At 48.8% G+C, this 15,421-nt stretch overlaps 1 protein-coding gene across 13 annotated transcripts in view; it reads left to right on the forward strand.

Moving 5' to 3' along the window:
• The window catches only part of PLEKHA6 (pleckstrin homology domain containing A6), a 125,704-nt gene that overhangs the window by 25,648 nt on the left and 84,635 nt on the right, over nucleotides 1-15,421 (forward strand). Inside the window, exon 1 of one of the 13 annotated variants that reach the window (XM_061187460.1) lies at nucleotides 5,552-5,621. The exons of 11 other annotated variants lie outside the window; for them this stretch is intronic. The gene's annotated coding sequence lies outside the window, so the exon portion shown is untranslated. Of the gene's footprint in view, nucleotides 1-5,551; nucleotides 5,648-15,421 lie in introns of those variants that run through there. One more of the 13 variants, XM_061187461.1, reaches the window with a different exon arrangement.

The raw sequence follows: 15,421 nt of genomic DNA on the forward strand, positions 1-15,421 counted from the left end.
GGCGTCATATCTCTCTTCCTGGTCCCTCCTCTCTTCCCTTTCTAAACTCCCAAGGCTCTGTATCTGTGTCTGCCCTTGTCTTACACAGCTCTTATCACACATCATAGCATTCAGTTATTTATGGGCTTGGCTTGTTAGGTTGTAAACTCCTGTCCCATTCTTCTTATTAACCTCCACACCCTACCCTAAAGACCTAGTAAAGTGCCTGGCATGGAAAAAGGGCTTCCAAAATTCCATTCCCTTCCCCCTTTTCATACATTGGACACTCCATTGTCTGTTGAATGAATGAGTTATTTATCTTAATGAAAGCAGGGGTAGGGGAAGAGGACAAACATTTACTGAACTTAGTATGTGGAACTTTATATGAATTATCTTATTTAATTTTTACAACAACCTGGGAAGTATGTAGTGATATCCCTATTTTACAGATGGTAAAGCTGAGGTTTAGAAATGTTAAATAATATGTCCAAAGTGACAATCACTGGGTCACGGAGGTAGAAAATTGTAGAGCCTAGGTCTTTGGGAACTTGGGGCAAATGTTCTCTCCTGTACACTTAACCTCTTGGAACCTTAATTTATCTATAAAACAGGGAGGATAACACTTACCTCATAGGGTTGTTTAGATGAAAGGAGATAAGACATGCCAAATATCCCGTGCTTGGTGTAGAGTAGGCATTCACTCCATGTTGCCTGTCATACATGACTTCTTGTTTGGGAGGGTTTGACAAGCACTCTGTACATTTGGGATGCCTTTATGGCTAGCGGTGTAGTTGATGGAACTGCCCTGTTAACATCTTTGTGTGTGTGCATTGTTCGCCAGCACATACATAACTGCTCTGGAACATGCTTCCCAATTACTCCTCCCCTCCCCCTGGAGCACTTGGGAGTCATTTCCCCTGGATTTTCCTCTGGTGTGCACCCTCCCACCTTCTTTGTAAACATAGTGCTGGCAGCCAGGGCTCCAGTCACCCAGGTGGCTTCCCCTAGAGCAGCTGAGCATGGGGATTCCACTCTTCCACATTAATTGCTTTTGTTTGGTCTTTGAAAATTAATTCCAACAAGAGCTCCTTAGTTCTCTTTCTTTTTCCTTATCCTCATGCTCACGTGTTCTCTTCACCTCTCTGCCCTGTTTCCAGTTTTTGGTCTCTCTCTGTCTCATCACATACAAGTATCCCATTCAGGATGATTATACAGTGGTGATGTTTCACTGGGTGAATTATTATATAAACTTGAAAGGAGATTGCCTCATCATTCTCTGGCTGGCGATGCTGCCTAGGAAGGGAGGAGCTGGCTAGTCCAGGCGTCCACTAGTCTGGTTTGGTCTTCTGTCCCTTCATTCCAAGCTCAGTTTCATCTCCCACCCCCTTGCCTGGCCACTGATATATAGCATTGAGTTGCCAGAATCGCAGATGGCAGAGAAGGTTGGATTTATTTTTTCTTAACTCTTCTCATACCCTTCCCTCCAAAGATCCAAACTGAAAAGGCTGGGAGTACAGAGAGACGGGAGTTACTTAAAATTCTTTCCTCCCTGCCTCAGGTTCTTCTTTCCTCATGATGCTAGGTATTTGGTAGGGCCACAGGGCTGAGGAGAGGGGAAATGGAAGCCCTATTAGCAAACCACCCTGCAGGAGCCATGGAGGAGGCCTCTCTATACCCTGCTGTCTTTATCACTCTGGGCCAGCAGTAGCAGGAGGCTTGTCACAGGCAGTTGCTAGCTTTTGTGATTCTGTTCCAGTCTGATTCTGTTCCTGGATGCCTGGAGTTTGACAGATCTTCAAGTGCAAAAAAAGCATTTCCTGCATCCACATGTATGTCCTTTTTGCTTACCAACTCATGATGGGGGGGTGAAGTAAGGAGGAGGAGGGCAGACCAGTTACAAGCTGGTCCAGTGCATGATTCTGAATACTACTTCCCACCACACACACACACACACACACACACACAGACACTTTCCATGAAGTCTGGCCTGATGGCCTTAGCCAGAAGTGATCTCTCCTTCTACTGGATTCCTCTGGCACAGTGACTTGTAACACTTACAGGAAATTTATGCTTTTGGTTGTAGGGTGGAAGTAGAAGATCATATTGGACAAATTGGGGCTGGATTATATAAGGCCTTGCATCTCGAGCTAAGAAGTTTAGCTTCTATCCTGTAGTCAGTAGAGATACATTGAAGGTTTATGAGCCAGGGCATGACTGAATTATCATTTGAAGAGGGGAAGGGGGGGAGTGGGGTGTGGAAGTGGGGGAGACCAGATTCAGAAGCACTCTTTCATCTCCAGGGCAATGGAACTGAGGATTACATAGTTCAGGTGGGTTCCTGGGTCATGTTTAAGTCTGTAGTTTAATGACAACATCATGGACAGGAAAGATTTGTTGGTGATGGAAGTTTCTGATGACAAACCGAGAGCTATTTCAGGGGCTTAGGGGGTGAGGTTGGAAATCCAAGTCTTAGGATAAATTTGAATTGGTGAGTGGAGGCAGGAGGATTAGGGTTAAGGTTAGGGTTAGGGCATATGGGACCAGATGGGAGATTAGGTACAGGACCCCTTGGAAAGCTCCTCTGACACTAGAGAGGTTTGCATCCCCACGTGTAGGAGATTTTGCCCTGTGCTCTGGGTGCTAGTCGTTTGTTAGAACAGTAGGACTCAGGAAAGGTGAGCTCTCAGGGGAGGGATCAGGTGTCCCCCTGGAACAGCTTAGAAGCACCTCTTAAAGTGACCCAGCAGAATTGTTTGCTGGCCATCAAAGTCATTGAGGTGAGGTGACAGGGGACTGTGGTAGAGCAGTGGCTTGGGGGTGTGGGAGATTGAAAAGAAGGTGCAGATATGCCTACGTCACATATGTACCATCGTTCCCCTTGCATGGCTAAGAACAGCTGGCCCTTCCGTCCCCCCTTCCTGCCGACACAGAAGAGGGGAAGTGGGGGAGTAACATGATTCCTTGTCTGTCAGCTTTCTTCCAAGGTCACTTTTGTCTCTGCTCATCAAAACTGGCACCATCTTTCTGGCACTGCCGTCCCTCGAACTGGGGCTACCCAGTGTTTCCTGAGTGTCTTCTTGCCTTAATCCGGTTTCTCTGGCAGAGAGCAGAGAAGGGTGTAGCTGCCCACTGCAGCCTCAAAGATGCAACCATTTGAGAGATGGAATCCTCCTTCAGACTCTAATCCTGAAAAACAGCCTCCCTCTCCCCACTTCCTCCCCCAAGAGGGGCCTTCTCTAGAGCCTTTCTTTGGTGGGGAAGGAAGGGAGGAGCTTGGTCCAAGGGGCCCAGCCTGGGTGTCTATACATTGAGTAGAGCTGTCTGCAGTGCTGGGCTGAGGCCAAGCTCAACACACCCCCAGCCCCACCAGCTGCCCCAGCCTTCCATAGCCATCCTGCTTTCCCTGCCTGGCTGGGAAGGGGGTGGGGGTTGTGGGAGTTGTCTGTTGGTTAACCCTTTGGGGGCCAAGGGGAATGAAAGAGTCCAGGAGGAAAGTGTCTCTGTCTGTTTCCTAGACAGGTGGTCTCATCAGACCAAGTCTAGAATGGCAGGCCCAGAGCCTTCCTCCAATGGTGACTTTACGGGGAGTGCAAATGTATTTCAGGGATAATTAGAAAAGTTGTTTGGATGGTCGGGAGCTTTTATTGCCTCTTTCTTTTAGCTCAAAGATTTAAGATTTCATTGAACAGGATGCAAAGGGGACTTTGCTTACAACTCACCTTATTGCCTCCCCCACTTGGCTTCTCCCTCTGAGATGGGGGGAGCTATGCTGTTTGTCTTATTCCCCTGCCCAGATGCATGATTGCCTCGTGAGAGCTTTCTCTGGCACCTGGGCTGAAGCATGTCTAGTGCATAGAGCCTGCTCCCAGGGAAGGCTCTAGAGACGGGGGATTCTCATCTTCCTCCACCTCTGCCACGATCAGCATCATATGACTCTTGCCCATTTATGTTCAAATGCTGGGGAGAAATGGCTCAAGGCTGGACCTCTCAGAACTCAAAACCTCAGAAGGACTTTGTAATTTGAATAGGCTGAGGAAGAATTTGTTGTCGATCAGGAGCTAGATGAGTGGACATTTCTTAAATTTTTAAGGGAATTTATTGCCAGTGAAACCCTGAACTTGCCATAGAACAGCCTGTGTTTAACCCCTGAGGCCCCTGAACTTGCCCGATCTGGAAGTAGGTTGCTAACTCTTGGCTGAGGTAGCCCTTCAAAGGAGCTCTTCCCAGAGCGGCTGAAGAGTAGGACCAGGGCCCCCCCCCCCCAGAGAGCAGGACCTGTCCTCCCCATTTAGTGTTTATCCTGCCTCCTGAGGTCCAGGCCCTGGGCTGCCTGAGGGGAGAGAAACAGGCTCTGAGAGACAGAGATGGGGTTCCTGTCCTGCCTTTGGCATTTCCCTAAGATGTGTAACTTCAGATTACTCACTATCCCCTCTGAGCCCCAATTGTTTAATCAGCTGAGGAATAGGGATAACAATGTAAGGCTTCCCTCCTTTGGGTTCTGTGAAGCTGCAATGGGAAACAGTCTGTGTATATAAAGAGCAATGTGCAAACGTCAGAGATGATTATTTATAGCATTATTCTTAGGAGAGGCAGAGAACTCTTGGAGACCTGGGTTTGAGCCCCAGTTCCCCGTGGAAGTTCCTGCAGCCCACAGCTTTCTCCCTGGAGAAGTAAAGGAGAAGCGACCCTTGGGGTATGAATTGCCTGCTCCTCCAAGCCACTGTGCTTTAGCTCAAGCCTGATGGTTAGAGAAACCCTGGTCAACCCACAAATACCAGTCCCAGGGCCAGATCATGCTACCCTGCCCCATCCCTTACTTGCCATCCTTCCTGACTCTCCTGTGCCTGCATTTTCCCTCTGATGGGGCTGGGGGACCTCTGTTCTTCTGCGTAAGGTGCTGAGGCCTGGAGGCCTCAGTGTTCTCTGACTTGGTTTGTCATTTGCCTTATCCTTCTTTGGGATGGAGCTGCAGAGCCTGACCGAAACCTGCTTCCTCCTTCCTCGGTGTGGCGAGAACTTTGTTTATGGTAATGACACGTCGCATTTATAGAGCGTGGCTTCCTCTACAAGTCCAGCGCTCTTGCCCTTCAGCGCATGCTCCCATCGCTCTGCAGGCACGGGCTGAGCAAAAGGATCACGGTAACTTTATGACGAAGACTTGGAGCTGCTCAGTGACTTGCCTTAGGTCGCAGCCAGCAAGTGGCAGAGCCAGGATTTGAGTTTCAGAGTCGGCGCTGCCTCTGGGGTTAGTTGCAAGGTCCCTCGACTCTCCGTTGGGGAATTTGTGGTCCACTTGCTCAGGGCCTAAAGGGTGAGGATGGATGCCTGCTCTCCTGGCTTTGGTGGAGGTTGACTCCAAGGTAACCTTGGGTCTTGTGGTCCCTGAAGGTCAGTGAGCGTGAGGAGGTAGGAGGCGGTCATCTTGTGACCGCCCAGCATGGGCATGAATATGGAACAGGCACCTTGGATGAACGCTAGGTTAATCCCGTGTCCCCTTCAGCAGTGTGTCCCAAAAGGGCGGGCTCTGGCAGACTCCCTTGATTGGCCACTTGGCCTGAGGTGGAGCCGGCCCCTGGCACTCCTCCCCTCAGGAGGCAGGTGGGTCAGTCCGCTGTCTCTCTCCAGGAGCAGGCTGCCAGGAGGTAGGAGAGGACCATGGGGCCACGAGGTGTGTCCGAGAGCTGGCTCCTGCATGCCCGTCCTGGGCCAGTGAGGCAGGGAGCTCTCTCTGAGCAAACTGGGCTGGGAATGGCCGCTGGGACCCTGGAGGCCAGGGCTGCGGGAGTGGGGTGGGCAGTTGGCTGACCCATGGCTCTGGTTATGTGGTCCTGGGGGCCTCTGGAACCTTCCCCACCCCATCTCTCTCGCCTCCCTCTTTACCGCTGCTTTCTTTCTCCCTTGCTCTCTTCTTCTCTTCTCTCCCTTGTACTCAGTTATTTCCTTGGCAGATCTGAGCTCTGGAATGTGCCAGTTCTGGTGCTCACCCCTCTACTTCCTCCCTTCTAAAGGCTTCTGCAGACACCCCGTCGTACCTGTCCAGTTCCTTTCCCTTCTGAGTTCTGCGTCCCCTCTCCCTCAGTCTTGTCTCCTCTCCCAGGAGCTCTGCGAGCTGCAGCAGCAGGAAGTGGTAGGGGAGGACCAGCCTGGGCGGTGCCAGCTGTTTGCCCAGGGTGGGGTTGGCCATGGCCTGGGTCCCTGGGCCGGGCCAGAGTGTGGGCTTGGGCGCTCAGCTCTGCTGCGGCCTGTCCTCCCCACTCCTTCTGCCTTCTCCCTCCTCTGCTTCCCCATAATGGAAGCGGAAAGGCAGCTCAGCATTTGATCCGGCCGCTGCAGATGCTCCTTTGCGGGATGCCATTTCTTTTTCAACCTCCAGGGTAGTGAGAGGCTAAATTCAGTATGGGACTGGGAAAGCTGGGAAAGCTCTTCGTTTTCAGCTCTGAGTCAGGATGGTCTGAGGAAAAGCCGGAGTGTGGCATTCCGCCTCCAAAGGTTTGATATGGCTCCACTGCTGTCTCGTGGTGGGACCTTGGGAGGGTTGCTTTCTCTTCCGTAACACTAGCTCTACCTCTGTCAAAGGCCTGAGGGGATCCAGCTGTAGAAAGTGAGGTGTAAGTTGTTACAGTGCTAGTACTGGAAAGGGGAAGGCAGTCTGGGGGGTCCTCTCCCATCATGTTCTCAAGGGTGGGAGAACAGAGGCCAGAGCCACTGGCCTGGCCAGTTTGGAGGAGTTTATTGCACTGTGCTTATATCACCACAGTGATGATCATGGAGAGCCTGATTTTTACTTTAAAAAAACTTTTTTATCATAGAAAACTGCAAACATAGACAAAAATAGAATAGTGTAGTAGCCCTCATGCACTCAAGCTTCAGTAGTTTTGTTTTGTTTTTTGTAAGCTTCAGTAGTTTTGAAGTCATCTCATGGCCCATCTTGTCTTAGGTACACTCCCAATCCTTTCTACCCTCTGATTATTTTGAAGCGAATTCTAGACAGCTTATCATTTCATCTCTAAACATAGGGATTCTTTAAAAAAATCATTATCACACCTAAACAAAATGAACAATTCCTTAATATAATGAAATATCCAGTTAGTATTCATATTTCTCTGATTATTGTAAAAATTTATTTTCTAGTTTTCTTTTTAATTTGGCTCCGAATAAGTCCATGTATTGTGATTGATTGCTACAGCTCTTAAGTCACTCTTAATCTATAGGTATTCTTTTTCTTTCTCTTGCAATGTTTTTCTGAAGAAACTGGGTCATTGGTCTTGTAGAGTTTCTCACATTCTCGATCTGGCTGACTGCATCCTCATCATGTCATTTAACATGTTCCAAACTTGGAACATGTTAGGGCTTGGTCAAACTCAGGTTCCTTTAATTTATTTATTGGAGGGGCAAGGATCCCTTGGTTGTGGTGTGTACATATGTCAGGAGACACACAATGTCTGGTTCTCTCCCCTTTTGTGATATTAGCAGCCTTGATGATCATTGCCTAGATCCATTCATTCATTACAGGCTAATTGCCTATTAATGACTCTCTCTAATTAGACGTTGCTTCTTTCATCCCACAGTAAGTGATCTCTTACTTTGGAAAGAAGCCTCCTTCTTTGGGAGGTGTTGCTGTGGAGGCTGAGACCACATGGCAACAGGGTGGCCCACTCCCACCCGTTTTGGTGTCTCTGTGGATTGGTAAGGCAGGTGTCTTATAAATACCAGATTGGGAGTCTTGGAAAGAGTCCTGTGCATCTCTACAGTGTTCAGTCGGATTTCAGGTTTTTGTGTTGATGGAGGGAGTGAAAGCCCGGGATACTCCGAATAATTTTTCCAATTAGCTTTGATTTACAGTTCAGCCATATTGAATCAGATTAATGCTCAGACACAAACCTTCCCTATCTCCTATACCCACCCCCTAGCTCATACTACTATCTACATACTACTACTCATACCTGATAACTCTTTATATTTGTATAATAGTTGACAGTTTGCAAAGCACACACACACACACACACACACACACACACGCGAGATGGAGGCGTTGAGGTCAGCTTGCTTGAGTGTGGATTTTGATCCAACTTTCTAACTGCTTGGCCTTGGGCAAATTAGCTAACTTCTCTCTCCATCAGTGTCTCCACCTACCTTACAGGGTAGTTATGGATATTAAATGAGATAATGTAAACAAAGAGCTTAGCACAGTGCCTGACACATAGTAGGTGCTCAGTAAGTGTTAGCCATTGTTATTTTGAATGATCTGCTCAGAGCAATCCAGTATCTAGCTGTGAGATCTGCAGACACTGTACAAGAACAGAGCATCAGCAGACAACTGAAAGCTGACCGTATATCACAGATGTAGGATTGTATGCTAGCTGTTCCAGGAGCCACCGATAAGGAGGTCCAAGCAGCATTTGATAGCAGTTTCGTTTCTTTTCAGCTTAGCCAGAGTCATCAGAAAGTGGCCCAGGGCTTCAGCCAAAATTTTAAGGATGATGAAGTTGTATCCAGAGAAATCAGGGACCTTGCTCTCAGAAACACGTGCCTCAAATGGGGAAAGCAATCCAGCCACCCTGGCTCCCTGATACCTGCTCTGTCCCTTCCTTAGGAATGGGAGCAAGCGGGGAGGGAGTGGGAGGCCGTGGGGTTTGGCTTAGACTTGCTCTTGTATTTTTCCCTTTTGGAGGCCTGGCTGTTTCTTGCCCTTGAGGAGGCCCCCTGAGGCCTTGGGCCTAGAGAGCCAGGTGGACGCTCCTCCTCCCCGGGAGCTTGCAGTCCCCTGGGGCCTGGCACAGCTGCTTGCCCATCTGCCCATGCAGATCAGAGATGGAAATCTGCAGTTAGACAATTAGACACAACAACCTGCCTGGGCAGAGGAGGAAGCCTACTTACGATGTGCCAATCAAGTGTGGGACTTCCAGTGCTCTCCTTGGCCTAAGTGGGCCAGAGACTCCAGGCCGAGAAGGGCTCTGGCAATGGGGCTCATGGAAAGAGAGGAGACTGGCAGGCACCAAGCTCCTTTGCTCTGTATGAGCTCTTTATCACTGGCTGGTTCCTATAACTCTTCAAGTGCTGGGCAGTGTAGACAATAGGACACCATTTGTGGGCCTTGAGAGAGACAGAGAAAGGAATGGAACTGAGATGAATAGGAAGTGAGGCCTCAATGGGAAGGACAGGTAGGAAGGCTGGGCAAACAGTAAGCATTGCACTGCTTTCTTAGGCATCAAAAAAGGAAGACTGGAACTTAACGAACAAAATAAATTATTACATTTCTGTTTCACTGGCTCCTGCCTATTATATCCTTGAGCTAGTTCTTTTGCTGGGAGCTCAGTCTTGTGACTCAAGCATGTGAGCAGAGAGTGGCAGAGTTTCCATCCCAAGCAGAAGAGAAAGGGGGAAGGGAGAGACTGGGGCAAGGCAGAAACCCAAGTAGCTGCTTTGTCCATAATTTCAGACTACAGAGGCCGCTGTTTGGAGCTGGCTTCTGCCTGGACCAATTCTAAGCAGAGGGCCCCAGGGTCTGGGCAGTAAGCAGAATTCAAGGGCACAGAGCCATGAACATTTGGATCATATAGCTGGAATGAGGATGCTGGGGGCCAGTGGACACTGAGTGAGGTCGGATTAAACTTTCCCCCAGAGTCCTAATGCCTAACTCTGTGCTGGCACACAGAAGGCACTCATGAAATACGAATTGAGTGAATGAATGGATGAATAAATGAATGAATGGACCAGTTAAGGAGAAGGAAAAGGGGTTTGACTACATTTCTCCTTAGACCCTTTAAAAATTCTCTAGCTTGATCCTTAGGGTTTGGACTTAGGTCTCAAAATGGTTGTTTGTTGGGAATGTGTTGTAAATCGGGGCAAAGCTTGATTATCTATCCCACAGAGCACTGCTTTGTGAATTAACCAAGATTTGGGCTTTCTTCTTTCCCTTTTATCTCCATGTCTCCGCATGTGCTCACTTGGGTGGGTCCGTGGGGACACAGAGTGGGACAGCCATACTTAGAACCTTAGAGTGAGAGCTGGGAAAAATCTGTAGCTTTCAGCTCCCTGAGTCCTCCATCCCTCCTTGGGTTCTGAGTCTGGGTTTCAATTGCCTGTTTCTTTCCAGTGCTTTGCACATAGTGGGTACTGATAGGACATTTGCTGAATAAAGAAATACTAAGTTGGCAGAGGCAGGAGGGAGAAGCCTTCTCCATCCTAACTTCTTAGGCCCTGTTTCTTCTTCCCGGCCTTATAATGGGGCAGACTGCCTTTAAGGGACAGAGGAGGTAAGTATCCAATCATGCCCTCTGGTCTCCATGAACTCAGGGGCCCAGTTTGAGCCTGGGCTCTGTTTCAGCTGGCAGAAGGGGCATGGAACTGGAGCCTGCCCTCGGCCCTAGAGAAAGTCGGCTACAGCAGGACTGGACACGTCAAGTGCTCAGCAGCCTGTCCTACAAAGCAGCTTAGGAGAAAATTAAATGGATTCAAGCCAGGGGAAGCTCAGCTCACGGCACTGGACTCATTAGGTAGGGCACTGGGCAGGGTGAGGAACGGGGGGCACTGCCCTTTTTTGTGCTCTGTCCAGTCTGTAAGTTAATGACAGCTCAGCTGTACTTGGCATTGGCAGCCTGGAAATGGCTGTTATTGCCTCTCCCCATGCCCATTCTTTTTTTTTTTAATTTTATTTATTTATTTATTTATGGCTGTGTTGGGTCTTCGTTTCTGTGCTAAGGCTTTCTCTAGTTGTGGCAAGCGGGGGCCACTCTTCATCGCGGTGCGCGGGCCTCTCACTATTGCGGCCTCTCTTGTTGCGGAGCACAGGCTCCAGATGCGCAGGCTCAGTAATTCTGGCTCACGGGCCTAGTTGCTCCGCGGCATGTGGGATCTTCCCAGACCAGGGCTCGAACCCGTGTCCCCTGCATTGGCAGGCAGATTCTCAACCACTGCGCCACCAGGGAAGCCCCCCATGCCCATTCTTGAATCTCTTGCTTGCCCTGACCACTGAGATCTTTGTAGGATGAAGTGACCTCTGGGGAAAGCCAGGAAGCAGAGTCCTGCTCTATGGCGTCCTCCTGGGTTTTCTTGCAGGCTACCCTAAGAAATCACCAAGAAGGAACTTTTTCAGGCCTCAGGGTCCTGAGCAACCTCAGTCATTTTCTAGCAGATTTTGTCCTCAAGTTTAAAAGGCAAACTTATCCAGATCTTCTAGAGGAACTAAGGCCCAGCGAGGCCAGCATGTGCCCAAAGGCTCCCTGGGAGGCATCTGGGCACTTGGCGCCAAGTGCAACCCTGGGACCCAAGCTCTCAATATTTCTGAGCATCAGAATTCCATGGGGTGCCAAACCAGAGGCTTTTTAAACATGTGAGCCCTTCTTTAGGGTGACCAGTTGTCCCGATATGTCTATGTTTTAGCACCAAAAGTCCTGCATTCTGGGAACCCTTCTTTGTTGGGCAAACTGGAACAGTTGGCCACCAATCCCTGGGGATTCTCTGTGCCAGCCCTCTAACCCCGGTTTGCATTTCTCTGCATTGCTTAAATCACGGGGAACATTTCTTCCCGCCATTCAGCTTCTGTGGGCTGATCCTAGAGATCTGAAGGCACAGATAACTGGGCAGAGATGTCACCTACCCAAGGTGCATAAGGCACTTCATTCCCATTTCTCAGGAGCTTTAAGACAATCAGAATAGTTGCTCCTCTCTCTGCAATTGGAGCAACTGAAGCACAGCCTGGAGGTGGCTCCTGCCTGTCTGTCGCCAAGAGCTCTGACCAGATCTCACGTTTCTGCATCTCTTCTCCTCTAAATAACTTCAAGCATCCTCTGGTCCCTGGTCTTCTGTACCCTAACATGGTGCCTAGGCCAAAGGATGAAGACATGTACAGGTGACACAATACCCTCTTAATAACTGGAGAAGCTGAAGTCTATGGAAGGTTTAATAAGCTTTTGGCCCAAGATCACACAGAAGCACTAAGATCAGAATCAACGTATAGTTCAGCACCTTTAGGCACAAATCTTCAGCTTTTGTGATTTCTGCAATAGTCTCTCCTGCTTCAAATCAGTTCTTCTGAATCACATCCCTCCCAGTTAAGATTTCGTCAGAGAAACTCGGCCTCAGAGAAGATTATTTCTACATTCTCTATCTTTGGCCCCTGTCCCTGTCTTGTTGGTGGTGAGACTTTTCCTGTCTAAGTGTCAGCCTCCTTTCTGATGGGGGCCAAAAATAGCCAGAGCTGGAGTTGCCTAGCCCCGTCCTTCCCATCCCCTCCCATAAAGGGGTTATTCACTGAGGCCCCTCTCTTTATCCTATTTATAAATCTTTCCAGCATGTCTTTGTCCCAGTGACAGACACTGCTCTACCCTCCTTAACCCTGCCCTCTCCTTCAGCCTTGGTTGAGATGCTAGAAATTTCCTTCTATCCTCTGTTCTTCACAATTCGTAGCCCTGACTCTTACCAGGCCTGTTTGACAATCAAGTCAGAGAGAAGAGCTGCTCTTTTGGGGATAGGCCCCCGGGTCACGGCAGGACTCTGGGAAGTAGACACTGGAGAGGACTCATGAAGTCCTTGTGCAGCTGAAACACCCCCGCTCCCTGCACCCGCCCCTGCCCCGGGCTGGATTTTCATTACACTTCATTACAGCCAGGGGTGACTCATGCGGAACCTTGGGGCCCAGGGCAGAAGTGTGACTTCAGTCTTCACTCAGCACTCATCAGAACGCTCATTCAGTGTACTTGTAATGGGAATTGAGTGATTATAATGGATGGCAGGAGCATATGACCTGCACTTGGCTAACGTGGTCAAGAGCACAGCTCTGGAGTCAGTCTGCCCAGGTTCCATCCAAGTCCTGCCACTCTGGGTATTTAACCTCATTTTGTCTCATCTGTAAAAGGGAGATGATAACAGCCATCTCAAAAGATTGCTGTGAAGATGAAGTGAGTTGCATTTAGGATTATGCCTGACACAAAGTATGCACTCAAATAGCTATTATTATTAGCTAGCTCATACCCTCTGCCATTTGCCTCTCTAGTAAGTTGTTCATTCATTTGACAAATATGTATTGAGTGCCTATTATGTACCAGGAATACAAGGATAAACTTGTTCAAAGTTTCCTGTTACACGAGCATTTTCTAAGGCCCTCTATTTTTGCTTTAGCCTCTTTCTTCCTCAGGATCTATTGGCAGCAACTGCAACTGAGGTTGAGAAGTGGGTCATCACTCAGGTCCCATCTAGCTCTTGATGACCCTAGTCTGCATGGTGTGGGGCAGGGTTTTGTGCATAGGTCACTCTCCTTGAGAGTCAAAGGACCTGAATTCTGTTAAAGACCTGGCTGGTAACCAGGTCATATCATCCAAGTGACCTTGAACAGGTCACTTCATCTTCCTGGGCTTCAGTGTCCCCATCTTTCAAATGGAATAATAACGTCTTCCAGCCTTACCTTGTATGGGTGCTGTGCCGATAAAATGAGATAATGGATGCAAAAGCACCTTGCAAAAGTAAAGTTCTTTGTAAATGACCGGTGCGAGGATGACAAAGAGGGAACAGTTTCCAGAGAACTCCCAGTCTAAGTGCGGAGGTGGGCCTCCCCCAGGAAAGGGCCTGAAGGTAATTAACATGAGTGCAAGAAGCTCCTTGAGGGCACTGAATGTCCAGTGCCTAGCAGAGTGCTTGGCACATAGTAGACACACAATAAATGCCTGGCACATAGTTGTAGGCCTTTAGTAAATGTTTGTCAAACGAATGACTATAACGAATTGCTCTGTCCAACGTAGTTGCAGGGAGGATATTAAGTTCTGAGGAAATGCAAAGCAAAGTCAAGATCAGCGTTGGGTGTGGTCTATCAGGACAATGCTAGGACTAAAGTCATACAATTTAGAGCCTTGAGTTAATACATCATTATTAACTCCTTAAAAAAAAAGGAAGTCTGGGCACACACAGGTGCTCATTTATTTGCGTATTTAAACTGGGCAGCATGAGACTAAGGGCAAGGGGTGGTCAGACCGACCTGAGGTCCTGTCTAAGCTCTGCTGCCTACTGTGTGACTTGAGCAGGTTTTTCAACCTATTGGGACCATCCTGGAAGAGATAATTTAGATTTAGGATGGGAAGAAGGAGAAGAACTTGCATCAGTAAAATGACACTCCATGAGACAGGAAGGGCATTTGCAAAGTCCCCAGGGCCAGTTAGCTTGGTTTGAGTTGGTGGGGGGTGGGGGTGGGGTGGTCACAGAAGAAGGGATTAAAAGGAGTGTTGTAAAAGGGTGTTGGGGAAGAGCCCTTGAAGCCCAGGCAGAGGAGTTTGCATAGTCAGTAGCCACAGCTGGGTTTTGAGAGAGAAAAATGCTTGGTAGGGGAATGTGGAAGAGCACGTTTGAGAAGTTGATTGTGGCTGGTGGGGGAGCAGACCACAGGAGGCCTGTTATCTGCTGTTTCCCCATTAAGGACAGAATCCCAGTGGTTGATAGCTCTGGATAACAGGGACAGTGGTTGGGGCTGCAGGGGCCTGGGACCACCTGCCAAGCAGCTGCTAATGACACTTTGAAGATGGCAAAAGCTGGATGGCAGCCCTCTGCCATGCAATTTCACTGGCTTCTCCCAGGCAGAGTGGGGAGCTGGCCTGGCTTTTTAGTTTTGGGAACTTCTGTTGCAATGGGAAAGGAAGGGAATAGAGAATTTCGGAGGCTGCCTGGGCAGCTAGGACTAAACTCATACAGTTTAGAGCCTTGAGTTAATACATCATTATTTCCTCCTTTTTAAAAAAGAAGTCTGGGCACACACAGGTGCTCATTTGTTCACATATTTAAACTGGGTGGCATGAGACTAAGGGCAAGTGATGGTCAGACCAACCGGAGGTCCTGCCTAAGCTCTGCTGCCTGCTGTGTGACCTCGAGCGGGTTTCTCAGCCTCTCTGGGCACCACTTTTCTCATCTACAAAGGCCTTCGTCAGAGAGTTAATTTGAGGATTATAAAAAATTGTGTGTCTAAAGTACTGAGAGCTTCACTACATAGTAGTATGTAGTAAAGTTCTCAGGAAGTGGTCATGGTTTACGTTTTTAGTGTCTTCTTCCCAATATCCTTTCGTCTCCTGCTAAGGGAGAGGAGGCAGAGCAGGTACTGCAGAGCCCCAGGGGCAGCTCCTGGCACCTGCTTTTCCTGACTCTGCTGTAGGCTGGGCTCTGTGCCTGCACTGTCCTATGCACTGGGGACACCAGCCGTGAGACTGCCTTTCTCTCCTCTGTATCCTGGTACCTCACAGTGCCTGGCACAGGGCAGACATTTACTAAATGTTTGTTGGATGGAAGGTGAATTTGACATGGTCCTTTAAAGTTCAAAGTCTATCAGGGGAGACAGACTTATAAACAAAGAATTGAGAAAAATAAGACTAGATGCACAGAGGGCTTAGCAAACACAGAGGAATGAAGACTGCCTGAATGGAAGTCAGGAGTGGCTGTAGGGGGCAGGTTTGGGCTCCACCTTAAA

Source organism: Eubalaena glacialis, chromosome 3, assembly GCF_028564815.1.
Source record: "Eubalaena glacialis isolate mEubGla1 chromosome 3, mEubGla1.1.hap2.+ XY, whole genome shotgun sequence".
NCBI classification, from domain to species: Eukaryota; Metazoa; Chordata; class Mammalia; order Artiodactyla; family Balaenidae; genus Eubalaena; species Eubalaena glacialis.